Source organism: Pelobates fuscus, chromosome 1, assembly GCF_036172605.1.
Source record: "Pelobates fuscus isolate aPelFus1 chromosome 1, aPelFus1.pri, whole genome shotgun sequence".
Lineage (NCBI taxonomy): Eukaryota > Metazoa > Chordata > Amphibia > Anura > Pelobatidae > Pelobates > Pelobates fuscus.
Genome location: NC_086317.1, coordinates 219,839,326 through 219,853,806, shown reverse-complemented (window position 1 = coordinate 219,853,806; position 14,481 = coordinate 219,839,326). Strand labels below are relative to the sequence as shown.

The 14,481-nt window shown below is 41.4% G+C and overlaps 1 protein-coding gene across 5 annotated transcripts in view; it reads right to left on the bottom strand.

Annotated features, from left to right (window-relative positions):
• The window catches only part of DLGAP3 (DLG associated protein 3), a 452,253-nt gene that overhangs the window by 246,393 nt on the left and 191,379 nt on the right, over positions 1-14,481 (bottom strand). For all 5 annotated transcript variants that reach the window (XM_063454879.1, XM_063454869.1, XM_063454887.1 and 2 more), the window contains exon 2: positions 13,165-13,249. The gene's annotated coding sequence lies outside the window, so the exon portion shown is untranslated. The remainder of the gene's footprint in view (positions 1-13,164; positions 13,250-14,481) is intronic.

The following is a 14,481-nucleotide window of genomic DNA, read 5'->3' as shown; positions in this document are numbered from 1 at the left end:
AAGCTCTAGCTTGGTGCACCATAGGAAACAAACTCTTGTTCTTAACAAGCAAAAGCGCGCTGAATTCTGTATGTCATATTTTTAAATATTTTTTTATTTCAAAATGTTATTTTACTGATCCACCAGTGTGATTTTGCCTGTCACCCAAGACAAAAACAACAATGGATTTTACTAGTTTTGAAAAGTAATTCTATTATTACACCTGCTAGAGATGTGTATAATCCATCTCTGTTGACTTGTTATTTCTGTGTCATAGTACTGGGAAGTCCTAACGGATTTGCAACAATGGAAAGAGGACATAGAAGACTTTCCAGAAGGGAAAGACATTTAAGAGGTATCCACCACAGTTTCCATATGTGTTACACTTCAAGTGCAAATAAAACTCACTGGAATTGGAATTGGAATAAATAAAATGTATTCAAACTTTTCGAAAGATTATGAAGGGCACAGAGAACATATCTCCACATGTAGTTACTTGTCCAGTGGTAACTCAACACTGGCGAGGTGTAAAAAAACATCCCTTTTATCAGTCCATTTTATTTGACCCCATAGGCCTTCTTATATTCGAGGCATCTGGAAAGGCTCCTTAACAACACAAAAAAAATATAATAACATTGGCAACACTGGCTTATATATACAATATCCACAGAGTCAACTGTAAAAGCAAAAATTTACAATAATCAACTGCTGAATAAATGGACAGCCATAGTTTGTTTACCATGGCTTCATATCACAAAGTTTGTGCTTTGTGAGAAAATTATAGACTATTTGTTAGTCCCCTATCCTGAATTTATACAGTTTAACACATTTCTTGTGGCTCCCCCACCTTTCTATTTACATATTAATTTATTATATGCATTTACTTTGTTAGTATTTTGTGTCTTTGTGTGATTACAAACAATTTTATTCTCAAAATTTTGTCAAGTTGAGATAGATATGTACTCTCACTGCATATGGTAAAACTGGCTATTTCTATAGGTATGATAATAAGGATTAGCAAATGTATATAAAAATGCTACTATGGTAAGAGTATTTTGTAAAGTGTGTATTTATTTTGCTTAATCAATTACATATATGTATTTGCATATTTAGAAACACTTTGCATAAATAGATAAATATACTTTCTTGTTGGGGGTTACCAACTGCCAACGGAGGGATAATTTCCAATGTGGTTGCTAAATATCGACTGTAAGCTGTTGTTATTAACAGCCGGTAGATATTTGCGGCCAAAAAAAAAATACAGTCAACTTTCCAAGGTTAACTCCTGTCTTTTACGTCTCCTCGAAACGAAGGTCTGATATAGCAGCCGTGACAGAGTTTACCGGTTTGCAATTTATAAAAAAAAAAATGTGCATGTAATAATAAATTACCATAGCAACTATACCAGCACCAAATGCTAATTAATAATTTCAGTACTGCAGCAAAGAAAAGAAAAAATTAGAAATTTATATATATATATATATATATATATATATATATAATAAACAATACACAAGATCCAGCGCACTCTACTATCTACTAAACAGCAACTTCAATGTTGACAGATTTTATTCGTTTTTAAAAGTTTTTTTTAAAAACACCTAATCTACGCAAAAAAAATAATGGGGATTTAGTTACATTATATGATCATACATTGCATAAGCCTGCCACAATGTCAATGTACCCCCATTATATATATATATATATATATTTTGATGGGTCCCTTAGGACCCTAATAATATTGAGTAAGGTCTCGATGAATGCCCTCTATCCCTGACTTCACCCCATGGGCTAGTGGTGAAATAAAATAATGGTAATGGGCTAACCATTTTAACAGCATGGGCTACAAGAAATGCCCTGTCTTCTGGACTCTTAGTAACGGTTAATGTCCAAATTAAATTTCCCTGGGTGATTAGTGATCCCTTAAAGCCCTTCCCAAAATATACAATACTATATATACCAAGCCAATATTATCATAGCCATGCTGATTATGCAAGAAAGGCACATATATGGTACAGGTAAGGGGAGGCAGATGCTGTTATAACCACTCCATGACAAGTTAGCCACTGCCACTGACCATTTAGTTTTTGCTTAGCAGTTAAATGTGCTGGTTTCCACAGCATGATACTCTCACCCTGAAAAGGATATTAACATAAACAGTCCAGGTTCAGCATACAAGATGTGCTGTTTGCAAAGGAAGACCAGACTCAGCCAGCACATTAGGAGTCATCACTAAAAACAGACTGCCTATCACTGCAGCTAAAGAACTAAGATACCAGCCACTCAGGACACCAAATCATTGCATTAAATCTACATAATGAAATGATAAATAAAGAGATATAAGACTTACTGTTGACACTCCCTGTGCCAATGCAGACATATGGGCAGTTATTAGGCACAGAAGGTTAGAGTGTTTGGCACAGGTTTTGTACTGTTACTACTGGGACATTAGTACCTACCTCTTAACACCTCATTAAACTGTCAGAAAGCCTCTCATTTTGCGACTTTATCATAAATTATAGAAACGTCCAAACCCAACAGTCCGAAATCTCTTATCTTTCTTACCATTTCTTTTCTCACAAACCGTGAACTCAATACTCAGGCCCAGATGGCTTGTCAGGTCTTTATATACAACAAATTAAAACACATTATCATCGCTTATCTAAGGAGCTTCTTAGCTCCTCATATTTCATATGCATAGATGCTTTCAGGCTGACACATTTGTCTTCCACAAAAATTATTTTACTTGTTTTACAATTTTGCAATAGCACCAAATTATTTAACATTTTAGAACTTAGCATTATATATACGCTGAACAAAATTATAAATGCAACACTTTTGTTTTTGCCTCCATTTTTCATGAGCTGAACTCAAAGATCGAAGACTTTTTCTATATACACAAAAGGCCTATTTCTCTCAAATATTGTTCATAAATCTATGTTAGTGAGCACTTCTCCCTTGCCGAGATAATCCATCCACCTCACACGTGTGGCATATCAAGATGCTGATTAGACAGCATGATTATTGCACAGGTGTGCCTTAGACTGGTCACAATGAAAGGCCACTCTAAAATGTGCAGTTTTCCTGTATTGGTAGGGTCCGGGGGGTCCAAAAACCAGTCAGTATCTGGTGTGACCACCATTTGGACGCAGTGCAACACATCTCCTTCCTCCTGATCAGTTTGTTGATTGTGGCCTGTGGAATGTTGGTCCACTCCTCTTCAATGGCTGTGCAAAGTTGCTGGATATTGGCAGGACCTGGGACATGCTGTCGTATACGCCAACCAAGAGCATCCCAAACATGCTCAATGGGTGACATGTCCGGTGAGTATGCTGGCCATGCAAGAACTGGGATGTTTTCAGCTTTCAGGAATTGTGTACATATCCTTGCAACATGGGGCCATGCATTATCATGCTGCAACAATAGGTGATGGTGTGGATGAATGGTACAACAATGGGCCTCAGGATCTCGTCATGGTTTGTCTGTGCATTCAAAATGCCATCAATAAAATGCACCTGTGTCCATTGTCCATAACATACACCTCCCATACCATAATCCCACCACCATGGGCCACTCAATCCACAATGTTGACATGAGCAAAGCACTCACCCAAACAACGCCATACACGCTGTCTGCCATCTGCCCTGTACAGTGAAAACCGGGATTTATCTGTGAAGAGAACACCTCTCCAAAGTGCCTGATGCCATCGAATGTGAGCATTTGCCCACTCAAGTCGGTTACGACGAACTGCAGTCAGGCCGAGACCCCAATGAGGACGACGAGCATGCAGATGAGCTTCCCTGACACGGTTTCTGACAGTTCGTGCAGAAATTCTTTAGTTATGCAAACCGATTGTTGCAGCAGCTGTTCGGGTGACTGATCTTGGAGGTGAAGATGCTGGATGTGGAGGTCCTGGGCTTGTGTGGTTACACGTGGTCTGCGGTTGTGAGGCCGTTTGTATGTGCTGCCAAATTCTCTGAAACGCCTTTGGAGATGGCTTATGGTCGAGAAATGAACATTCAATTCACGGGCAACAGGAGATGATTTAGACAAATTTGTGAACAATATTTGAGAGAAATAGGCCTTTTGTGTACATGATAAAAAAAAAGTCTTAGATCTTTTAGTTTAGCTCATGAAAAATGGGGGCAAAAAAAAAAAACCCTGTTGCATTTATAATTTTGTTCAGTGTATTATATATATTTTAAAAAGATGAACACTGTTCCCAGTCTGTTCTGCATCACTACTAAATCCATCCATTCCAGTCACATATGTTTTAGTTCATTTTACAAGGTTGCAACTAACACGTTAAAGGTATGTACTCATTGCTCATAAGCTTTAAGCGTGGTTAGCTGCAGTGCCTCAGTTACTACCTTATTACCTGGCGACACTTTAAAAAAAAAAAAATGTAAGTATAAAGTTTCAATTGTGATATTTTCTGTTCTAGATAAAAAGCATTTTCTATGTATAAGCCCATGTCTCACCTGTGCTAATTACTTTTGAGAAAATGTTACAGATTTATTGGATTGTTCAGTTCTAAAAAGTGGTGTAAAAATGTAAAGAATAATCTATACTACAACGCACAAGCAAAGGGGTTTGTGATAACTTTATAGTTAGCTTTTACACCTGTTTCTGCAATAGACACTTCATTAAATTAATTTATGCAGATTATTAAAAAGAGAGCAAGGAATTAGGATTTCTGAATTGTGTAAGAACTGTGGGAAGAGTACATTCATTTGATTTATTTATCTGCATAGTTAATCAAATCAGTGCAGGTCTTTATGTGTTTAGTTACAGATGAAGTTACAGATGAGCAGTCTAAAAGTATTAACATTGTATGTGCTGTTACATAAAAAGGCCTGGACCATGCAGACCACAGAACCGAGTTGTTTCTCACATCACATGTACAAGCATGTGTGCTGTGATTATGTACACCTAATTCTTTGGCTCATTTAATTGCAAACTCTATTTGATGGAATACTTTAAACTAATATGAGGAACAGTCATGTAATACCAAAGTAAACTAAATATTGCAACCACGATGGTAGTAAGGTCATTCCAAAGCTTTAATAAGTAAGATGTCCTTAAAGAGGAACTGTCACTTGTATGGTCTTTGGATTTTTAAGTCTCATGTCCACGTACATAGTGGCACCTGGGAAGACAATCAAAAAGTAAACATATCTTTCTCTCCAGTTCTGCCTATTTCCACTTCGGTCCAATCTTCACCTCCGCTGGGTTATTCTTGTGCAAGAATAGAAAACTTTTATCTGTTGAAGATTCTACGTAATTTTATGTAAACTCAGTGTGATGCTATAGGTATATATTATATATTGCATAAGACTATTCCTTATCTAATGGGAAATACCTCTAAAAATATAAAGGAAATAGAGGCTGATTGAAGCTCCAGTTTGGTTTCAAATGAATTGCGATTTGTCCAAATTTTGGTTGATCAGTGAATTGTCTGACTTACTAAACTCTGAATCATTATATGGACAAATCACAAAACAATACTAAAAAAGTAATGAATGAACAGTTTTGTTTATCTGATTGAAAAAAACGATTGCATCGATAAAATTTGTCCAAACCTAAATGCCAATCCAGTACCACCCAAAACATCCACTGTCAAATTATGCCAGTACCCACATCCATCATAAGGACACCTGTGGGAAATAGGCATTATCTTGGTTATCTTGAGTCAATAACACAAAACAGAAAAAAGGGTGCGCCTCAAAACAAATGGTGAAAGTATTAATAATAGTCCAGATAACTTATCAAAAAAACAGAATGATGCAATCCACGCTTATAGGGAGGACTCTTGAAATATAAAATGGAAAAAGTCTTCACGGATATGTACTTGAGATTCGGTGAAGCATGTGAGGAAAGAAAACAAGAACAGGACTCCAATGGTACAGTATGTAGACAGAATAAAATAATAATAATTATTTATTGAGTGATGAATTGAGAGAAACTGCTATGTTTACAATAGGGTTAATCCAGCCTCTAGTGGATGTCTTATTGACAGCCGCTAGAGGCACTTCCGCGCTTCTCACTGTGATTTTCACAGTGAGAAGACACCAGCGTCCATAGGAAAGCATTGAGAATTGCTTTCCTATGGACTGACTGAATGCGCGCGCGGCGGTTTGTTTTCCTGGCACTATAGTGGTCCTTTAAGCCACATGCTTCGAGAACTGTAAAATTGTTATGACAGGTTCACTGTAAGGCCTGAGCAGCCAACCTGAAAGGATAGTTTTTGTTTGCTTTTTACATTTCAGCCATTTTGACCATAAATTTGAATTACACCTTGAATTCTTATTTTAGTAAATAACCCAGCCAGTCATCCCCCTGACCACAGATAATTGCAATGCCCCATAGGTCAGAAATGTAATGCTACAGTCAGATCAGGATCCTCTAAACATGGGTGTCTGCCGGTGGTGGTGGTGGGGGGGGGGGGGGTGGGGGTCACTCGCCCTCCCTCCCCCCCCCCCCCCCGGATTTTTCAGCTTGTGCTGCTGTTTTTCGTTTCAGTGTGAGAATACACTGCAATGGAGAAAGGCAGGGATAGGAAGCTACAGCTTATCCCTGCTTCTCTCTCCTGACTGCATCCACAGGGAAGCAGCACACAGTGCAGCCAGCAACTCCCAGCATGCAGAGACAGCCTACTGATCAGGTAAGTGAGACATGGGGGGCAGCCTACAGATCAGGTAAGTGAGACAAGGGGGGGGGGGCAGCCTACAGATCAGGTAAGTGAGGCATGGGTGGGGGCAGCCTACAGATCAGGTAAGTGGGAGGGGTAGCCTACAGATCAGGTAAGTGAGGCATGGGTGGGGGAGGGGGAAGCCTACAGATCAGGTAAGTGGGAGGGGTAGCCTACAGATCAGGTAAGTGAGGGATGGGGGGGCAGCCTACAGATCAGGTAAGTGTGGCATGGAGGGGGGACCGCCTACAGGTAGGTAAAGAAGAAGGAGCTGAAATTTATTCTGCAAGGGGCAGGAGGGGTCAGCAAGGAATGGGAAGGGGCAGCAAGAAGTAGGAAGGGGTAGGAAAGGTTTGCAAGGAGAAGGAGGGGCAGCAAGGAACAGGAAGGGGCAGCAAGGAGCAGGAAGGGGCAGCAAGAAGAAGGAAGGGGCAGCAAGAAGAAGGAAGGGGCAGCAAGAAGAAGGAAGGGGTCAGCAAGGAGCAGGAAGGGGCAGCAAGGAGCAGGAAGGGTCTGCAAGGAGCAGGAAGGGTCTGCAAGGGGCAGGAGGGGTCAGCAAGGAGCAGGAAGGGTCAGCAAGGAGCAGGAAGGGTCTGCAAGGGGCAGGAGGGGTCAGCAAGGAGTAGGAAGGGTCTGCAAGGGACAGGGTGGGGTCAGAAAGGAGTAGGAATGGACAGCAAGAAGCAGGAAAGGGTAGGAAGGGTCTGCAAGGAGTAGGAGGGGTCAGTAAGGAGTAGGAAGGGTCCTCAAGGAGTAGGAAGAGGCAGCAAAAAGCAGGAAGGGTCTGCAAGAAAAAAGAAGGGGCTGCAAGGAGCAGGAAGGCGCAAAAAAAACAGAAAGAGCACAAAGGTAAAGTAGGAGAAGGAACAGAAAGGGTCTACAAGGAACAGAAAAGGTCTACATGAAACAGAGAGGGTCAGCAAGGAGCTGGAAGGGGCTGCAAGAAGCAGGAAGGGGCTGCAATGAGCAGAAAGGGGCTGCAATGAGCAGAAAGGGGCTACAATGAGCAGAAAGGGGCTACAATGAGCAGAAAGGGGCAGGAAGGCGCAGCAAGGAGCACAACGTTAAAGGAGCAGAAAGAATCAGAAGGAGCACAAAGGTAAAGTAGGAGAAGGAACAGAAAGGGTCTAAAAGGAGCAGAAAGAGCAGCAAGAAGCAGGAAGGGACAGAAAGGGTCTAAAAGGAGCAGAAAGGGCAGCAAGAAGCAGGAAGGGACAGAATGAGTAAAAAAGGTGAAGGAGCAGAATGAATCAGGAGCACAAAAGTAAAGTATAAGTAGAAAGGAGAAGGAACAGAAATGAACAGGAAGGGACATCAAGGAGCAGTGAGGGTCAGCAAGAAGAAGGAAGGGTCTGCAAGGAGCAAAAATGGTCGGAGTGACAGAAGGAGCACAAATGTAAAAGAGCAGATAGAATCAGAAGGAGCACAAAGGTAACGTATGAGAAGGAGCAAAAAGGGACAGCAATGAGCTGGAAGGGGCAGAAGGAGCAAAAAGGTAAAGTAGGAGAAGGAGCAGAAAGCATCTGCAAGGAGCACAAAGGGGCAGCAGGAAGGGACAGAAAGAGCACAAAGGTAAAGGAACAGAAAGAATCAGAAGGAGCAGAAAGGAGAAGGAACATAAATGAGAATGCAGGGAATTTAAGGAGCAGAAAGGGTCAACAATGATCTGGAAGGGGAAGAAGGAGCACAAAGGTAAATTAGGAAAAGGAACAGAAATGAGCAGCAAGGAGCAGGAAGGGGCAGCAAGAAGCAGGAAGGGGCAGCAAGAAGCAGGAAGGGGCAGCAAGAAGCAGGAAGGGGCAGCAAGGAGCAGGAAGGGTCTGCAAGAAGCAGGAGGGTGCAACAAGGAGCAGAAAGGGGCAGCAAGGAGGAGGGATGGTCTGCAAGGAGCAGGAGGGTGCAGCAAGGAGCAGTAAGGGCCTGCACGGAGAATGAAGGGTCTGCAAGGAACAGAAAGTGATCAGCAAGATAAAGGAGCAGAAGGGCGCAAAATAAGCAGAAAGTAGCAGAAAGGTAAAGGAGCAGAAAGAGCCAAGGAGGAGAGAAGACTGTGTCAGAAGAAAAAGAAGACTGTGTCAAATGAAGGAGAAGAAAATGAGATTGGAGCAGGAAGGACAAGTGAAGTGATTCCTCCACTTCATTCTGGGCACCACATCATAAGGCTTTGGTACCTGGGCCTTACAGGGAATCTTTGGACCTACTCATCTCCCCAGGTAAAAAAAAATATCAGTGTTAATGTGTTCACTTTTATTTACTGAGTGTCAGGAAACACAGAGGGACGTTGGGTAGGGGTGCCGCTGATTGGCTAGAGCGGTCAGCTGGCACTCTAAGGCAATCAGTAGCTCCCCATTCATAAAACATAAAACATTTTTATGAATCGGGAACTAGCGATTGGCTTGGAGAGTCAGCTGACCACTCTAGTCAATCAGCGGCACCCATGCCTGACGTCAATCTGCACTTTCTGACACTCCGTTTCAGAAGCCGAATACCACTGAGGGACCTGGAGATCTGGCAGTGGAGGAAGCCTTTGGGGTTAAACCATTTGAAAGCGGTTTCACCCCTTAAAGGAAAGAGAGCGCCCGGGGGTCTCCTTGCATCATAGCATTTTCATTTAGACAAAGTTATGATGACCAGAATGTTCCTTTAATTTGATTAAAGGAACACTATAGTGTCAGGAATACAAACATGTGTTCCTGACACCATAGCTGTAAAAACGCAATTCACACTGGCTTTATGTGATAATGACTATGTGCCTCCCCTTCATGACACTGTCAAAAAGGGGACAAGCATGGAGGTCATTACAATTAACCCCCCCCCCCTCCCCCCCGCTATATGTAGCGGTCATAATGTCTACGTATTAAGAGGGAGAGATATGTGTCCTTATGTATGTATTTTAGGAGAGGAACTTAAGTATGGCTACCTAAAGTCTATGTATTGTAAAGGGATAGGTATGTGTCATGACATGACATCTGTTAATGTATGATATCTGTATTTGGAGATGCAGATAAATATTTGGGATTAGGTGAAGGTTGGAAGTGTGTGCCTTTACGAATCAGAGAGGTGTGTGTCTGATGATTGTGTATTGGAAGATGAGAAAAATAAGTCTGCATTCTTTGCATCGACAGATATCCATCTAGTTTCTGTGTATTAGAGGAGGTGAGAACTGCGAATGACAGTAGAGAGATGGGATACAGGCAGGTTATCTCTGTGCATAGCATCTGAGGAAATATGCCCTTGCATCCTATTTTGGCAGTGCTGTTGAGTTATAGCTGAATTCGAGCTAATTAAATCTGCTGATTCTAGGTCCTCTGCTAGCAACTAATGAGGAAGATCAATCAATAAGGAAGACAGTGGGCCTCACTAATGCAGTATTAACCCATGTAAACACTGGACCCTCTGTGGTGGAATCTGTTTGTGCATTGGTCACTAAACATAAAAAGAAAAAAGTACCCACTAAAGGTGTTCTGAACGTGTCCTATTTAGTGTTTGCATATATTATATTGACAGTAAGAACATTTGAACCACAATACATTTAATAACGTCATGTTGCCAAAACAATATATCCAAGGACACTGTTCAGCAAAACAATCAAGTAAGCACTTGAGCACTATGAGTGTTGACTATACGCACCAGCTTCCATAGCCACAATCACTATTCAAATGAAAAACGTAGCCCTATAAAAAGTGTTATAATTGCACTACCGCTTAATAAGGATGTTGTATTGCACTACCAATATTTAATAATACAGACCTTGATAATGCACTGATTTAGGCAGGACAACTCAATTTTGGGGTTCTATCTTTCCATTCAAATTTTGTTCCCTGTTCACATCCGGGGTACCAGGGAACTGTCTCCTGCCAGCACAGCACAAGTGCATCATTAGACACCTTTAAGCTGTGGGCACTATAGCCATAAAGAGAATGCTTCTGTGGTGCTTTCTGCATTCCATTTTGGGCATTGCAAATGACAAGTTGACTCACCAGCATGCCCGCCCACCCACCCCAATCCTAATTGTCCAATCGCACTGGCTCATACACAACCATCTTAAACCCACTCTTCGCCCTATTGTTCCTCCTCCAACTACTAACTTGACCGCCTCAGACTTTGCAACTCATTTCACTGACAAGATCTCTACGATCAGGGAAGAGATCTCTCATCTTTCTTCTTCCCCTTACAATACTTCCCCTAGCCTCACTCCCTCTGCTGTTCTATGTTCATTTGCACCCGCTACAGCGGAAAAGGTTTCTGCCCTGCTCCAGTCCTCCAGCCTAGATCAAATTCCCTCGCATCTCATCTGTACTCTGTTTACTTTCTTTTCTCTACCTCTCACTAAAATTCTCAATCTCTCTCTCTCCTCTGGCATATTTTCATCGCCCTTCAAACATGCAACTATAACCCCAATTCTAAAGAAGCGCCCAACCTTGACCCTAACTCCCCGTCCAACTACCGCCATATCTCGTTACTGCCTTTTGCATCCAAGATCCTTGAAAGAGTTGTGTATGCGAGATTGACAAATTCTCTGCTAGACCCGCTTCAGTCTGGTTTCTGCTCTAAGCACTCTGTTGAAACGGCACTGACCAAAGTATCCAATGATCTACTCGCTGCAAAATCTCGTGGTCACTACTCTATCCTAAGTCTCCTTGGCTTTTGACACTGTTGATCATCAAAAGCTTTTTCTCATCCTCCGAAATATTGGTCTACAAGATATTGCTCTCTACTGGTGCTCCTCCTACCTCTCCCAGCACTCTTTCAGTATTTTTTTCTCTGGCTCTGCTTCTTCTCCCCAACTCCTCTCTGTTGGTGTCCCCCAAGGTTCAGTCCTTGGTAAACTCATTAGCTCCTTTGGCTTCCAATATAATTTCTATGCGGATGACATGCAAATCTATCTGTCCTCTCCTGATCTCTCCCCGTCCCTCTTGACTAGTGTCTCTGACTGCATCTCTGCTATTTCTAACTGGATGGCTGCCTACTTCCTTAAACTCAACTTGACCAAAACTGAAATTCTGGTCTTTCCTTCCTCATGTGTTGCTACTCCTGTGTCTGTCTCCCTCCAAGTCAACGTTGCTAACATCAGCTCCACTATGCAGGCTTCCTTGCCCAGGTGTTCTGTTTGACTCCGACCTCTCCTTCACGCCTCATGTTTAGTCTATCGCCAAATCCTGCTGCTTCCATCTCAAAAACATTGCGCGCATCTGACCCTACTTAACACAAGATGCGACTAAGGTGCTGGTCCATTCCACTGTCCTTTCTCGCCTTGACTACTGTAATCCGCTTCTCAGTGGTCTTGCGTACTCCCAACTTGCGCCCGTTACAGTCCATAATGAATATGGCGGCATGGCTTATCTTCCTGTCCGCCTGCACCGCCCATGCCTCACCCTTCTGTCAGTCTCTACATTGGCTTCCTTATCTTTTGTGTCACTTTACCCCACTCCCTCTAGCATGTAAGCTCATTGAGCAGGGCCCTCAACTCCTCTGTTACTGTGTGTCCAACTTGTCTGGTTACAACTACATGTTTGTTCATCCACCCATTGTAAAGCGCTTTCATGTTCGCGAACCCCAGATACCTGAATTTTAAAATACAGTAAAATTCAAAGTGTTACTCTAAGCATCACAACCATTTCAGCCTTCTGTACAGGTTATGATACCAAGAGTACCCTAGCCCTGTTTCCCAGTAATGGGGCAAACTGTTGCAAAACCTGGGTCCCCGGTGGTCAGTGATGACATCAGAGTTTTGCAGAGCTGCAGTACCCAGAAGATTATTCTGCTGCCCATCCATTAGTTGAGAGCATCCGCTGACTGCTCCAAACCAATACATGCAATTCTGTGCATAGGAATATGCAAAAACTTGACACAAGCCAGTCCAGAACTCCTTTTCCAGGGATATTAATTACACCTCCAACAGCAAAGCGGTGAAGCTCTGGGTATGCACGGTTTCCAAAGCAAAACACTGTACATATAGACTCCAGGCACCACCACCACTTCAAATCACTGGATTGGAGGAGCCCTTAAGTATGGGGTAAGATTTATTATATGCCATGCAGTAAATAAACATCCGAGCAGTGATATGTTTTGTGATATTCTATCATATTTATGAAAAGAGAAGCTTTCTTGCTTCTTTAGCCTGGATCTTATATTATATATTGATAATGTATTTAAAATTGTTTAACTTAACTTGTTTAGCTGCAACAATGTGGAGGAAATGTGCTAAATGTAGAGAAATATTGTATTGGTTTCTATGGTGATTACTCTTTATCTATCATGTTTTTCTTGATAAATATGTCCTTATGTGTCTGCATACTCAAGCTTTTACTGTGTGCTGTCTTCTATTGCTTTTGGTGTAACACCTGTGATGCAGAGATTTATTTGTGTCTAGATCCTAGTTTTAATTTTGCTATCTAGAATCTGACTGTGTTGTGCCACTTTCTGATGTATTTTTCTTACAAAAGAAAATGAAAAAAGGAGCCGTAGGGCAAAATGAGCTCAGCTTTTCTTACCGCGCCGAGACTGGTTCTAACATCCTGCTGACTTCATGGTCTATGGAGCTCCACTCACACAACGCACGGGTTCCCCGTCCAAATTCTAAAAAGAGACAGAGAGAACGAGTAAATGTAAAAGGGAAATGCTAATAAGAGGACTGTAAAAACAAATCTAGACCAGGCTAGCATTTTTTTCTTTACCAAAATGTTTTCATTTTTATTTGAAACCATGGACGAATAATTAGCACAAAAACTCATATCTCCCGATCCCTGTTTGTCCCAAATCCAGACAAACAGTGCAACTTTTGGACCTCTGTCCTTCAGTGTCCTGCCCTAGTTTGAAAGGGATATCAGAGTTAATGCCCCAACGACTAAGCACAAAACAAACGATTTCCGTAGCACTCTGAACATGCATGATGTCTGGTTGGTAGTGTGTGTGTCAGTTCAATGTACATGTGCCCAGAGCTGATACATCACAATGCAGTAATGCATACTGACATGCCCCATTTGATACTGCGTTAATACTACCACATTCTCATGCTGCTTATTCGCTTGTCTCAATTTCAAAGGGACAAAAGTTGGAAGGCAGATAACTAGGACAAAATAGCAAAGCTCTGTATATGAGAAACAAAAAAAAAATGAATTATGCACAGCACAAATCATATTTTTCTTCAATTCATTCATTCTTTACAGAATAATGGTTGGAAAATATATTAAACATTTTCATTTGCAATATTCAAATATTGTATGATGTATATATAATTTAATAATTTTTTGTCTCATGATGCAGATGCCCACATACAATAAGTACAGTTCCATGGCTATACAAAGGCATCTGTACTATACAGACCATTGCATAGAGCTAGTGCAGTCTGCATATGAACTGTACTGTGTTCAGAGCCATTCTCCTCCCCCCACAGGTTTCTGCATGATGCTTAGGGAATTAGTTTCTCTGGTGAAGACTATATCTAGAATAAAGAAGAAATAAGCAGAAGTTAACCGGCTTAATTTGTGAAGCAATGCAGAACAAAATTTAGCTCAGGGGTTTAAGAGAGAAAAGTATAAAAAAGGAATGTAAGGGGTTGTAAGATATTAGCAAGCATATGTGGAAATATGAAACAAATATATTTCAAAGCAAACATACTTGAATATATTAGACACACATATCAATAATATGTTTATGGAATTAAAGTATGGATGAGTTTGCACGAGCTGCATCTTTATAACAATAGAGTATAAGAGGCTTCTGTCTCGTAAAGCAAGGTCTAGACTCCAAATAGAGTTCGGCATATTTTGAATAGTCTTTGTGAAACGATTGAATTGTCACCACGGCAA